Source organism: Onychostoma macrolepis, chromosome 03, assembly GCF_012432095.1.
Source record: "Onychostoma macrolepis isolate SWU-2019 chromosome 03, ASM1243209v1, whole genome shotgun sequence".
Taxonomy (NCBI): Eukaryota; Metazoa; Chordata; class Actinopteri; order Cypriniformes; family Cyprinidae; genus Onychostoma; species Onychostoma macrolepis.
The window spans coordinates 6,692,077-6,704,924 of record NC_081157.1 but is presented as its reverse complement, the minus strand read 5'-3'; the positions used below and the strand labels follow the sequence as shown (position 1 = coordinate 6,704,924).

General features: G+C 46.1%; 1 long non-coding RNA gene and 1 pseudogene across 1 annotated transcript; one reads left to right on the top strand and one right to left on the bottom strand.

The window, feature by feature from the left end:
• Positions 1-8,238: 8,238 nt before the first annotated feature.
• Positions 8,239-10,662, bottom strand: LOC131534193 (uncharacterized; annotated as a pseudogene).
• A 496-nt stretch (positions 10,663-11,158) lies between these two features.
• Positions 11,159-12,566, top strand: LOC131538030 (uncharacterized). The gene is made up of 3 exons (XR_009270457.1): positions 11,159-11,516; positions 11,693-11,731; positions 11,814-12,566. It is a non-coding gene; the product is annotated as an uncharacterized LOC131538030 (long non-coding RNA).
• Positions 12,567-12,848: the final 282 nt, after the last annotated feature.

Below are 12,848 nucleotides of genomic sequence, written 5' to 3'. Positions count from 1 at the left end.
TTATCCTTCATTTATAAATTTTAGCTTTAGGGAACCAAATCTTAGAAATTCGGTTTTGATCTGATTAATTGATATTAATCAAAATTGTATAATTTATACCTTATTAACAACTCGTCCAGCGAGTATTAATAAAGTATACATTCAGCAATGCTTCTTATTACTGATAAGAATACAGAATTTATTGGGAAATTTGCCTGAGCAACAGGTAACACGATCTATGGCAAATAGTTTAACGATTTGAAAATCAAGGCACCAGACTATTCATTAAAAATGAATCAAGCGTTTATTTACTATTCTAAGGCACAATACAAGTAACCAAAACACATACACACACATACACATATTATGGCAAGATCAAAGCAGTTTGAAGGAAGTTAAATATTCTCTTTTCTTGAGAAATAAGGACGACCTTGGACATCACAAACGGAAGACTCAGTTATTGTTATCTTTTAACGATTCATTCAATTCAACCAGCTTCAGCGAATAAGAGATTTGTTTGTTTACTTATCGTGCGTTGAATTGAAGGCGGTACTTCTTGAAGGGTTGCTGAAGGGGAACCCAGGACTTTTCCTGCTGACGTGTTGTTGTCGCGTGACGTCACTCGGGATTCCTCCTTCGGATTTGATGACTCTCTGGCAGCGCGCGAATAGCGAGTTTTGAAGTTCTCTTACGCAGCCGCTTGCAAGTTTTCTTTGGTCAGACGTGGCCAGTGGTTGAAGTCTTTTGATGATCAGCCAGATGTTTCACAGCACGATCAGGGGGGCAACGCCCAGACTTTCAGCCAAGTCTCTTGCAATCACCAGTTGTTTCACCCCGTTCTTTGTTCTGAGCTAAGCACTGTTCAAAGTTGGGGTGTCTGTTTTATCGGACAGAATTAAGTCCATCCTAGTCACTGTCTGACCCAATCATAATGTCTGTGTAGGGTGGAGCCCCGCCCCACACGACTAAAACTTTGTGCATACATTATCTGCTCATAAATATGTCACCTAAGCCACAATATCCTAGCAGATTTCTACAAAGTGTTATAATCATACCTTATGAGGATAAAAGTCAACATTCATCTATTTCAATGTACTGGACTCATCATAACGTGAAATTTAATACCAAACATGAGATAGTTATATATATTGAATACCTATAATTTTACCTACCAAATGGTTTAAGTCACAGATTAAAATATACTAAGTTCTGATAACTACAGTCAGATATATGAAACAAAATACCACATTCATATACAAATATCGTCTCTTGAGTATATTGCTTTTAATAGCAGAAGTCCTGTCTGGAAGATCCTTTGTTCATACAATGTTGGGTGTTCTTTCCCTTTTGGAAAGAAGAAGAGAAAGGCACATTCCTTTGGAAGGCAGGAAACCAGAGCTGAGGTCGTGAGGTCATGAGGAGTCTCACGTTGGGTGTCTCTGGTGATCTTCTTTGCTGAGACGAAGTCGTAAGTCAGTCAGATTTTGTTTATCGGAAAGGTATTTTATGTTAGCGGGGTCGCAGTATCGCGAACGCTCGGTTCTGGAGCTTCTCCAAAGGAGTAATTATGGGTTGTTAAACTCCGAACAGATGTAGCGCGGGCCTTCATCCTCACCTTATCATGTTTTACGAGTCTCTCGAGGTGAAAAGGGGAGTATGGCCGGACGCTAGTGTTGTGTTGGTCATTTGCTCATTTTACGAGCTGATGAAGTTAGATTAGTTTCCAGTGGAATGTGACTTAAATTACACGTGTGTGCGTTCTTTTCGACCAGGTTCTACACATCCCCCTTCGCTCGGTGAGGTTCCCTTTGCGAACGTCGGCGGGCGCTGGAACAAGATACAGGGAGAACAGGCACACACAAGACACAAACAACATCTCCATCACTGACTGAATCCTGGTGCAGGGCAATTTGGAAATGGACAGGTTAGAAACTTGAGAGGACATAGGGGTGCAGGGTTCAGCATGATTCGTAATCAGATAATTTTGATTGGATTCATTGTCAAGGGTTCGATGAAGCGGTATAGGCGTGATCTCAATCAGGTTTGTTGAGTTTTCAGGTTCGGGTTCTTGGTCGGTTCTATCACGTCTGGAAATACGCGGGACGCCTGACGTGCATTTGGTGAAGGACTCTTGAACGGCGTTCACTCGCTTGTGTAGGAGGAAGGCCAGTGTCAAAGTCACAACATATCCTACAACAGTAGAGATGCACAGCGCGGTGTCGGCGGCAGACCAAGATCGAATAATTGGCGCGCCAGCGGGCGGAAGGCGTGCGATAGCTTCTAAAGCTGTATTGACCGGAGTCAAATCAATTAATTGCGTTCCCTCCTCCTGGATCCTTTCTTCCAATTCGGGATCGAGGGTGAAGGAATGCTGTTTGAAAAAGGGCGAGATTTCGATTTCAGCCTGATACTCATCGTCGGTCAGGTGATACAATGCTAACTCGTCAATGTGGAGGATCGAGCCCTTAGGGACAGTGATCCACGGAGTTTGGTTGGACAAGATAATGCGTGTGACTGTATCACTAGAGTGTTGACTAGTCATCGGTTTCCGATGATTTTGGCAATGTTAATGAAAGGAGTCAATCTCAATTTCGGGACCTGGGTTTAAGGATCGGCTAAGGGAGTTCCTTGATGAGGGGACTAGAGTAACAAGGAAATTATAGTGAAAGAGGGAAGAAGAAAAACACACAGAGAGACACAACGAAAAACACAAAAGGCACACGGACACTGAATGAGATGAGGCAGCAAACGAGTATCACGTGTGGAGTAACTCCTCTCTACTAGAGGTCGGTCCTAGCAGTGCGGCGGAGGAGAGTGTGTCAGTGTTGTGTTTAAGCAAGGCTGCTATATATGTTTTCCTAGAACGACAGAATTTATGTTAGTGTGGTGCAGAGCATATGATTGTCGGTCTGTGTCAGTGGGTTTGATCTTCCCCCTTTTCCTGTCGGTTGGAGCCCTGATGCCTCTTTATCTGGTTTCGATGGACCCATCGAAGGACTGGCTCGCTGCGCCCTTGTCTGATTTTGATTCGATAGGCGACAGGTGAGAGCTTGTCTGTTATCTCGTGGGGTCCCGTCCAGTGAGGTAGGAACTTCTTTGACAGGCGATGAGAAGCGTTCTGCTTTGGTTTGGCAAAGCTGTAGTACCACACTTTGTCTCCGACATTGAGCTCATGGTGAGAGGCCTTTTGGTCGTAGTAGGCTTTACGACCTTCTGCGCTTCTTTGGAGTTGCTGTTGCGCAAAGGCGAAAGTCGTTCTCAGGTGCTGATGCAACTCTTCCAGGTACTGGTGAGTGGTGTGGCGGTGACGAGGTTTAGGTCACCTGGTTGGTACAGCAGATGTAGTGGTAGCGTCATACTTCTCCCTGTCATCAATGTGAGCGGGGTACTCCGGTAGACTGGTGAGGTGTGGCCCGGCGGCCATCAGCACCAAGGAAGTTTAATATCCCAATCCTTTTGATTGGTAGATACATACTTCTTTAACATGCTAACCACTGTTCTATTGACCCGTTCAACTTGACCCGAGGAAATTGGGTGATGGCTTATATGAAGCTTGGCCTGTATACCCAGGAGTTTCCACACTTGCTGCATGATTTCGGCGGTGAAGTGGGTTCCACGGTCAGAGTTAAAGGCAGTCCAAATCTTGAAAAGATGTGGTTCATTAACAGGCAGGCTGTTGTTTCTGCTGTATCATTGGGAGCTGGGAGGCATTCTATCCACTTTGTGAATTCGCACACCACGGTGAGGAAGTATTTGTTACCCCGTGTCGACCGTGGCAGGGGTCCTACCCAGTCTATTTGGAGGTCCGACCAGGGGAAGGTCATTCCTTTCCTTTGCAGTGGGGCTCTGTGATTTGGGTTTGCCGGTTGGAACTGGCAACACACCAGGCACCCTTTTACGTATTCCGCCACGTCTTGTTGCATGCCAGGCCAGTATGCTACTTGCTTGAGTGTCTCATAAGTGGCCTTGGCGCCATGGTGTCCAGCGCATGGTGCGTCGTGGGCGTGTGTCATCATGATCCCCCTTTGGCCCTGAGGGACTACGAGCTTTGGCGCAGTAAGGGGCTTAGGGACATAAATGAGAACGCCGTCTCGTAGATGCAGCATGTGCTTGACAGAGTGGAGCGTGCGGAGCTCGGAGGAGATGGCTAGGTCGGAGGCGGCAATCGGATGTGTTAAGGGGTCGGAAATGTGAAGTGCCATAGTTTGCAGTGTCGGATCCGCAGTTTGGAGAGTGAGGAGATCGTCAGCAGCGAACTGGGATGATAGGGCAATGTGGGAGGAGGCGGGGGTTTGTACGCCAGTGGCGTGTTGGCGGCGGGTAATAGCTGCTACGGAAGGGTTGGGTGGGAGGGCTTGAAATGTCCAGGACTCTCCGTGTAATGCACCTGCTTTGGCGAGGGCATCAGTTTGGTCATTGAAGTCTTTATCTTGTCCGGGTTGACGCGAATGACCTCGAACCTTTTTCCAGTAAACGACCATGTCGTGTTTGGTGACAATGGCATCGCCTGCTTGGAAGAGTTCCTGGTGCTTGACAGGCTTGTTGTTAGCTGTCTTGAATCCATTCTGTTTCCATCCAGCTAAATGGCAGGTGAAGCTGAGACGGGCGTAGTTCGAATCGGTACAGATGAGGAGTTCTTTGATGTCGTGGGATGCAGCCATTTGTAGCGTGATGAGGATGGCGGCTATTTCTGCGTACTGCGATGAGTGAGGGCCTACGTTGAATTGTTGCGGTGGGCAAGGGTCGTTGTTGAGCCAGACCACTCCCGCGCCAGCTTTTAAAATGCCCTTGTGATTGTAGGAGCAGCCATCGACATATGCTGTGGGCATCCCTTCACACACATTCTCCTCGAAGTACCTGTGATTCGTCAGTTGTGGTTGTAGCGGTTCTTTAGATTCCGCTGAGGTGTCCAACGTATCCGTTGAGCAGTTTTGGCAGGCCGCTAGCCCGTTTCCAAGTGAGGATTTATAGTTTTGGGCATATCTTGCCTCAACGTCCCGTCCTTGGAGTGTCATTAGCCAGGTAGCTATGCGTGCGTTGGTCACCACGCCATCTCTGATTCGTTGACTGTTGAGGTAGGTGACCGGTTGATGACAAGTCTCGATGATGACTTTCTGTGCACCGATGTAATTAGAGAAACGCTGGATAGCCCACACAGTGCAGAGCAAAGCTTTTTCGCAGTCTGAATACTTGCATTCTGGGGGAAGCAGCGTTTTACTGGCATAAGCAACCACTCGCTTGCCTTTGTCATGGATCTGGTATAGGCCTGCGCTGAGGCAATGGCTGGAGAATCCAGCGTCCAGATAGAATTCTTTTCCAGGGTCAGGGTAAGCCAGGCACGGAGCAGAGCACAGGCGCTGTTTGAGCTGGCTCATAGCTGTGTCCTGGGCTTCCGTCCAAATGAAGGGTTCATCCTTTTTCAGGAGGGACGTTAGTGGTCGTGCGATGTCAGCGTAGTTCTCGATGAACTGTCGTGAGTAATTGCACACTCCCAGAAAGCTTCGCAGTTCCGATATGTTAGTCGGCGTCTTTATGCTTTGGATTGCTTGGATGCGGTTTGACTGTGGCTCGATGCCGTTTCGTCCGACGAGCAGGCCGACATAGTTCACTTTGGTTTTGCACCACTGTCCTTTGTGAAGGGCAATCTTAGCTCCTGCTGTTGTCAGCTGGTTTAGGACATGATTGATTTCTTTGAGGTGGTCTTCCATGCTTGAACTTCTCATTAAAACATCATCGTAGATGAGGTTGCCTCTAGCTCTGGCGTCAGGGCATGCTTTGTTCAGGAAGACGTTGAATTCCGCTGGTGAATTGGCGTAGCCGAAAGGGCACCGTGTGAAGGTGTACTGTCGATTGCCAAAGGTGAACGCAAGCTTATGTTGGTCTTCGGGGTGGACAGGGATTGTCCAGAACCCGGAGGCGACGTCCAGTGTGGAAAGGATTTTAGAACCTTTGATTTTTGGGATTTCTTGGTCCAATTGGGTCATAGGCCATCGTGACAAGGGCACTTGTTGGTTCAACTTGCGATAATCTATGGTGGGCCGCCATTTTCCGTTGGGTTTTAGGACTGGCCATATCGGGGCAGAGTAGGTGCTGTTACAGGGCCGGATGACCCCCTTTTCCAGCATGGAATCAACAATTTCTTGCACTGGCTCATATGACGCTATTGGGATTTTATACTGCCGCACAAATGTGGGTGGCGCATTTGGATTTGTCGGGATGCGCACGGTGTGGATGTTTGTTAGTCCACAGTCCAGTGAATCCTTTGCGAAGGAGTCTTTGTATTTGTGCAGAACCTCTTTGAGTCCTTGGCGATCCACCTCATTTTGGAGGGCATCCGCCTCACTCGGGATCTGCTGAATTTGTGCGTTGAACCCGGTGTAGGGCTCTTCTGCAGCGGAGTCATTTGAGGGGCTTTGGGCCCCGATGGTCACCTGTGTAGGTGATTCTGCCGCAGGCTGTGTTGAGACAGCGTAGACAGCGAGGTGAGTGTCATCTGTTAGTTCTGAACGGCAGACACTTTCTTTGGACACCGGCAGAATGGAAGTGATGGCAATGACTTCATGAGGTTTTGTGAATGTTATGGTGTCATTGTATTCGTCTGACATCAGCTGGGCTGGTATGGGGCCTATGACAGGTACCGTCAGTTCAAAGTCGTGGAACGCCTGGTTGATGAGCCATCCCAGGTGACTGGCTTTGGGAACGTGGATGTCTTGGGCCGTACAGTTGTTGAACAACACATACACAGCACGGGATGACACTTCCATGAGAGGTGTGGCTTCCAGGGTCAGTCCGAGTTTCAAGCAGGTCCTGGAAGGTTGGAAGAAGCCTAGCTTACTGTTGAGAGCCTGGCCAGGTCGCATGTTGAGGCGGACACTGACACTCTTGCTGTAGGCAGGTATTGTGGCTTCTTGCTCAGTGATCATAGCGCATGCGTCTGGCATGGTTTGACCAGACTGGAGGTTCTTGAGGTTGACTGACGTTGTCAGTTGACATGACGGAGGAGCCCATATTATGTCGTTCACGGTATCAATGTAAGCATTGAGCCGGACGATGATATCCGCTCCAATGTAGATGTCATGAGATAGGTCAGGGACTACGAGGAAGTAATGACTCAGATGTCTGTTGTTCCATCGTATGTCTACAGCGCAGATGATCCTGGAGGTGGCCATGGTTGTTGACCAGGGACTGAGAGGGAAGCGGCTGTGTTTAGCAACATGTGGTAGACTTTGGTGTCTTTGCTTCAACATTCTAAATAGCTTTAGGCTAATGGCTGAGTTTTCTGCCCACAGGGCTAGTGTCGCATCTGGCACTGATGTGCCGTGGACATCTATTGCCGTCATGATTCGAAGGGGGCCTGTGTTTGGTTCAGGCTCTTGCAGTGAGCAGAGGAGAGGGTCCTGATCTTTGCTGCTTGAGCTTGGTTCAGGCCTTGGTTCTGATACTGCACCATCATTCCGTGAATTGGGGCCGGTGTCTGTGACTTAGCACTGCAACTCGTTGGAGTCTACTGACTGGCACGGCAGAGGTTCGCGGACTTGTGTCCACATCTTTAGATGCTTGAAGTCTATTAGAGGTTCAAAACGATTAAGCAGATCTTTCCCAATGAGGAGTGGGTATGTTTTGAGTGGGGAGACATATATTGGATGAATGAGATCCATTGATCCCACTGTCAGGTGGATTGGAGCCACATGTTTCAGTCGTAGGCCCGTGTGGGAATACGCTTGGAGGTTCAGCTCACACCTTTGGAGTTTGAGGGTTCTGTTAGTCCTCTTTGCTCCTTCTTGGACTTCCTCGAGGAGTTCAGCAGACATTAGAGTAATGTCGGCCCCCGTGTCCAGAAGGGCTTCGACCTTGATGTGTCGCTCGATGATGATGGATAGGTAAAACTTTTTTGCCATACCTTTCTCAATGAGATCGCCTAGGAGCTGAGGGACTGGAGTGTGGGAGGAGATTGTTAGGATGTCAGGATTGGTGTTATGTTCGTCGGAGGAGTGGCAGACCACCAAGACAGCACTTTCAGGAACTTGATGGGATTCGTCAGCAGGTGTTTGTTGGGCGCTGCTGCGATCTGGTTGGGTCAGCTGGTCGCTGCCTTCTCCTCCGGCCGCTAGTCAGGCTGACTCTGGTTTCTCTTTCTTTTCCCACTTCCGATCCTCCTCCTTTCGTTGGAAGAACTCCTGCATCATCATTTTCATGAACTCTTGTGAGTCGAAACACGGTGGTGTCTTTTGTTCTTGTGTGGATTCAGTTTGAGCTCGGTCAGCTTGGGATCTTTGTGACTTCTTTCGTCGATTCCTTGGGCTGGTTGCTCCAGAGTGAGTTTGTCGTTTTCCTTGGAGTTTCCATCAGTTCCCATGAGCTTTTCCTCTTGAGTTTCCGGATGAGCTTGGCTGGTCCCACGATCTCTCCCATTGATTCTCCTGAGGCCTTGCTTGGTCCCATGACTTCTCCCAGTTCCGTCCGGTGGCGTTGGCGTCCACGAGTTCCATCCCAGCGTTCGTACCTCTGTTTAGATCGGGTACCAGCGTGGGAGTCTCGTTCTTTGTTGGACGAGGGTGCATTCCACTCTCTGGGTGGCGGCTTGGCAGAGTTTTGGCGTTGGGTGCCCTCTAGAGCCAGCCCTTGACTTTGAGTGTGGAAGTCAAGAACTGCTGGATTTTTGGAGCCCTTTTCTGAGGCCATCTTTTGTTTGCCGTAGGCCTTCTGTGCCAATTCTCGCAACTGCTGAGCATTCATTGTTCGTGGACATGCAAGAACGCCAAGATGGTGGCTTACTCCGGGATGGAGGTTTCTCAGGAAGAGAGTTTTGAAGTTCAAATCATCTTCCATGTCAGGTTCATTGCGAGTTCCGAAGTATGCTCGTCTGAGTCGGCTGTAGTAGGCTTGAGGAGGTTCGTGACGTCCTTGTCTTGTCTCCAGGGCAGCCACTAAGCCTTGTTCGGAGTCAGGATCGGAAAACTCTTTAATGAGGGCTTCTCGGAGCATTTGGTAGTCAGTCTTTATGTGAGCAGGCTGCCTGTCCAGGAAGCAGCGAACTTCAGGACTGGATGTCGTTCGGAGTAAATAGAGTCTATCTTTGTCCGTAACGTTAGGTCGCATTTCCAGATGGAAATCAATATCTTGGAGGTAAGCTTGGACATTTTGGCTATTTGGCACGCTGGGGGTGAACTTGCCAATGTTTCTGGCGAGCTTGTCAAGGTCTTTCAGGTCCAAGCCATGCGACGATCTGCGGCTGGTTGCGGCAGGTTCTTTTGGCCTTGCCGTGACATGAAGTTCTTCAGAGGGAGGTGGTGAATGTTTCAACACCACCCCCTCAACCTTTTGCTCACGTGTCACTCCAGGAACAGGTGACCCGGTCCTGCTCGGCAGGGGTGAGGTCGGTGCGCGTCGTGCCCTCGATGGCTCACGGCGCAGTTCGTAAGCGTGCTTGAGTTCCTCTTGGAAACTGTCGGATTCCTCTTTGAGGTCGTCAAGCTGTTGTATTAGGCGGCTGATCTCGTTTCTTGACTCATCCAGGTGAGTTTCAAGGGCTTTGATTCTGTTGTTTTTATCCCTGAAGTCAGCCCTTGCCTTTTCCAGTAGCTGTTCTGCATACTGTAGCTTGTTACAACGATCAGCGTAGTCTGCCTTGACCTGTTCCATTTCTTGGGTGTTAGCTACTAGGGTTTCTTTTAGCTCATTGATCTCCTCCTCAGCGCCTTGTTCCACCTCATCCGGCCTTTCCCGTCGTTCCTGAGCTTCCAGTTCCAGCTGCTCAATGCGTCGTTGTGCGCGTGTTAACTCCTGCTGGAGCTGTGCAGCGTGCTTGTCGCTCAATTTGAGGGTGGCGATGAGTGTATGACTTAAGGAGCCGGTGATCTTGGCTAATTCTTTGTGATTGTAGCTTTGACTTGGGTCTTGTGCCATGAGGCTTGTTATGTTGTCGTCCAGCTGGTTCTGTGTTTGGGTTTGAGTGTTTCAGCAGCCTTAGGAAGGAGGCTGTCTGTCGCCACACTGAGCCATGTTTCCAGGTCTTCCCAGTGGCCAACATGTTCGGTTGTGCGAGACATGCTTTGGCGAAATGAGGGTGATCTCGAACCGCGACTGACACAGACCTTGAAGAGAAAAACAAAACAAAACAAACCAACAAAGCAAACAGGGGTGTAAGAGTGCAATGTAAAGTGTATGCTAATGTTGAGCGTGGCTCTCTGTGACTGTGGTCCTCTGGGGGCGTGCTTCTAATTTGTAGCCTCTGTGGGGGAAAGTTGAACACACACACACAGGTCACACAGCTGAAGAACAGAGAAAGGAAAGAAGAACACTAACAGAGCAAGGAACAGAGTTATACTTGGATGCTTCCCTTTTTCCTGTAAGGGAAAGTCAAAACAAAATAAACCACAAACAAAATACTCCTTTCTGGTGGCAGATTTTTCTCTTGTTTTTTTTTGTTTTTTTTGTTAAGTCTGATTTAGAAGGGTGCTTCTAGTCAGAGGATTGTAAATGGGGATTTAATTTTTTTTTTGTAAGTCTGTGATTGCTATTAATTTTCTCCGAGTGAAGGAAAACAATAACAATGACAGCACTGGTCCCTTAATGTCAGATTGACATCACAACGCTTAAGCTTTTCAACGTCTATCGTCTAGGTGATCTGTTTAGCCTGGCAGGGTAAGATTTCACAGAGGGGACATTAAATGGAAAACAGTTTTGAAATGTCGTCTCAAGTTCCACAAATACCTGTTCAAGGGTTTAAGGTCCTCCGTTTGTGACAATCCCACAGGCACAATTTGTGCCTGGTGGAAGGTATACGGATATAATCCATAAAAAATAGAAACTAAAAAATAGATTCCTAAGCCTTTACTGACTAATGGTTTGCCAGCTGATGTACCTTTGGATAATGTAATTAAAAAGTTAACAACAACCAGTCTAATGACAGTTTTATTCATTGCATGAAAACACTTCAGTTAGCCTAAATGAACACTGTGTGTATTACAACTTCAGAATTATATTCGTACAGAATGAGATGTAAAGAACTCTAAACTGTCAACAGTGATGATGTATAGATAAGAGTGGTCCAGACCAACCTTACGAAAGTATGACTTACAGAAGGTAAACCTAACTAAGAACTTTTTGACAAACACGTTAACGATAAGGTACAGCTTAAGGTATAACTTAAGAAAGATGTATCATTAAGAAGGTTTTGGGAAACACACCCCAGCTCATTAGTGGGTTGTTTGTTTCAGAACCAACTTAACGTGGCTCAGAGAAATACAAACATGCATGTCAAATTCAACAGGGATGTAAAACAAGTATGCAGCCCACCAACAACATTAAAGCAGCTGTTTAGTTAAAATATGTACCGACTGACACAGGTGTCAATATGTAAATTAGGGGAAATAAGTGGGCAAATACACATATAAAAGTAAATGTAAAATAGGGGTTTTTAGAGTAATAAACAAATGATGTGTTGAATGACAGATGAGAGCAGATATAATAATCACACAGTTTGAAGCTGCAGACAGTTTGAATCAGACTCAGGACAGAAACACACGACCTCTAAAGTAAGAACAACTCAAGTTCATTTTTTAACTAGAATTAGACTTGTTATTTTAATAATAGTAAATGCTGCTTTTTAAATTACACAATCATGTTTTATTCCAATATGAAAATGTGAGAACAATGAACATATTTCAATATTCAAAGCATATTTGAGTTTTTCATTATTTTTCTTTCTCAGAAATGGACCAAACTCTATATTTCATTCTTCTTCTCATTGGTGAGTGTGTTTTTGGTTTTATTTCTGGTTTCTAGTTTCATTAGGTTATGAAAAGCATTAAATCAAACCCTCTCTTTCACAGCTCTCTGCTCTGTATCTGAATGTGTTCAGCGTCAGTATCACTTTATAAATGAGAGGAAGACCTGGACTGAAGCTCAGAGATACTGCAGAGAGAATTACACAGATCTGGCCACCGTTGACAGCATGAACGAAATGAACAACATGAACGAGCTGAAGAAGAGAGTGAATGACAGAAGTGTTCAGTATGTCTGGATTGGTCTACAGAAGACGGGTTGTGATGAATGGCATTGGTCTTCAGGTGAACCTGTGCTCTATCAGAACTGGGCTACTGGACAACCAGAAGGAAGAGATTATTGTGCTATGATGAAAACTGGACAATGGCATGATATGGCATGTAGTGCTACCCAACGTTTCATCTGCAACAATAGTGAGGGTAGATATTTCAAATTACAACAACAGTTCCTTTTGTTGTTACACTATGGGGTAATTTTTCACAATGGGAAACTACAATTAAATAACCTAAAGATAGAATGATGTGCATTTAGTTGTTAAAAATCTGATAATATTCATAATAAACATACAGAAGTGATTAGAGGTGAAATAGCTTGATATTTTCAGCTTTCAGTATCTCAACACAAACCTGTAATGGGTGAATTTTTACTTGTAGACTAACTTAAGTCTAGTACATTAAATCACAAAACAATCCAGCAAGATCAAGAGCATCAACACTGGAACTATACTAATTCATAAATTAATGGTCTTACGAACTAGTTAATACGGTGGATGAGAAAGCTCAATGCATTGCAAATGAAAAAAAAAAACAAAAAAAACATGCAAATAGATAAAACACCTGCAAATTAAGAAAACATCATCAATTTGACAATACACATGCGGCAAATGCTCACAACACAAACAAATAAAAAAAACGCACTGCAAATAAGCACAAACCACACTGGAAATGTTTAAGGGAACAGCAAAGTGACGAACATGGTGGAGACATATTTATCAATGTTTGCTCTGAAAGGTGAGATTTTTGTTTATTTTAACATCCTGATCATACCATTCCTTGTTTGTTTTTTTTGTTTTTTTGACTAAT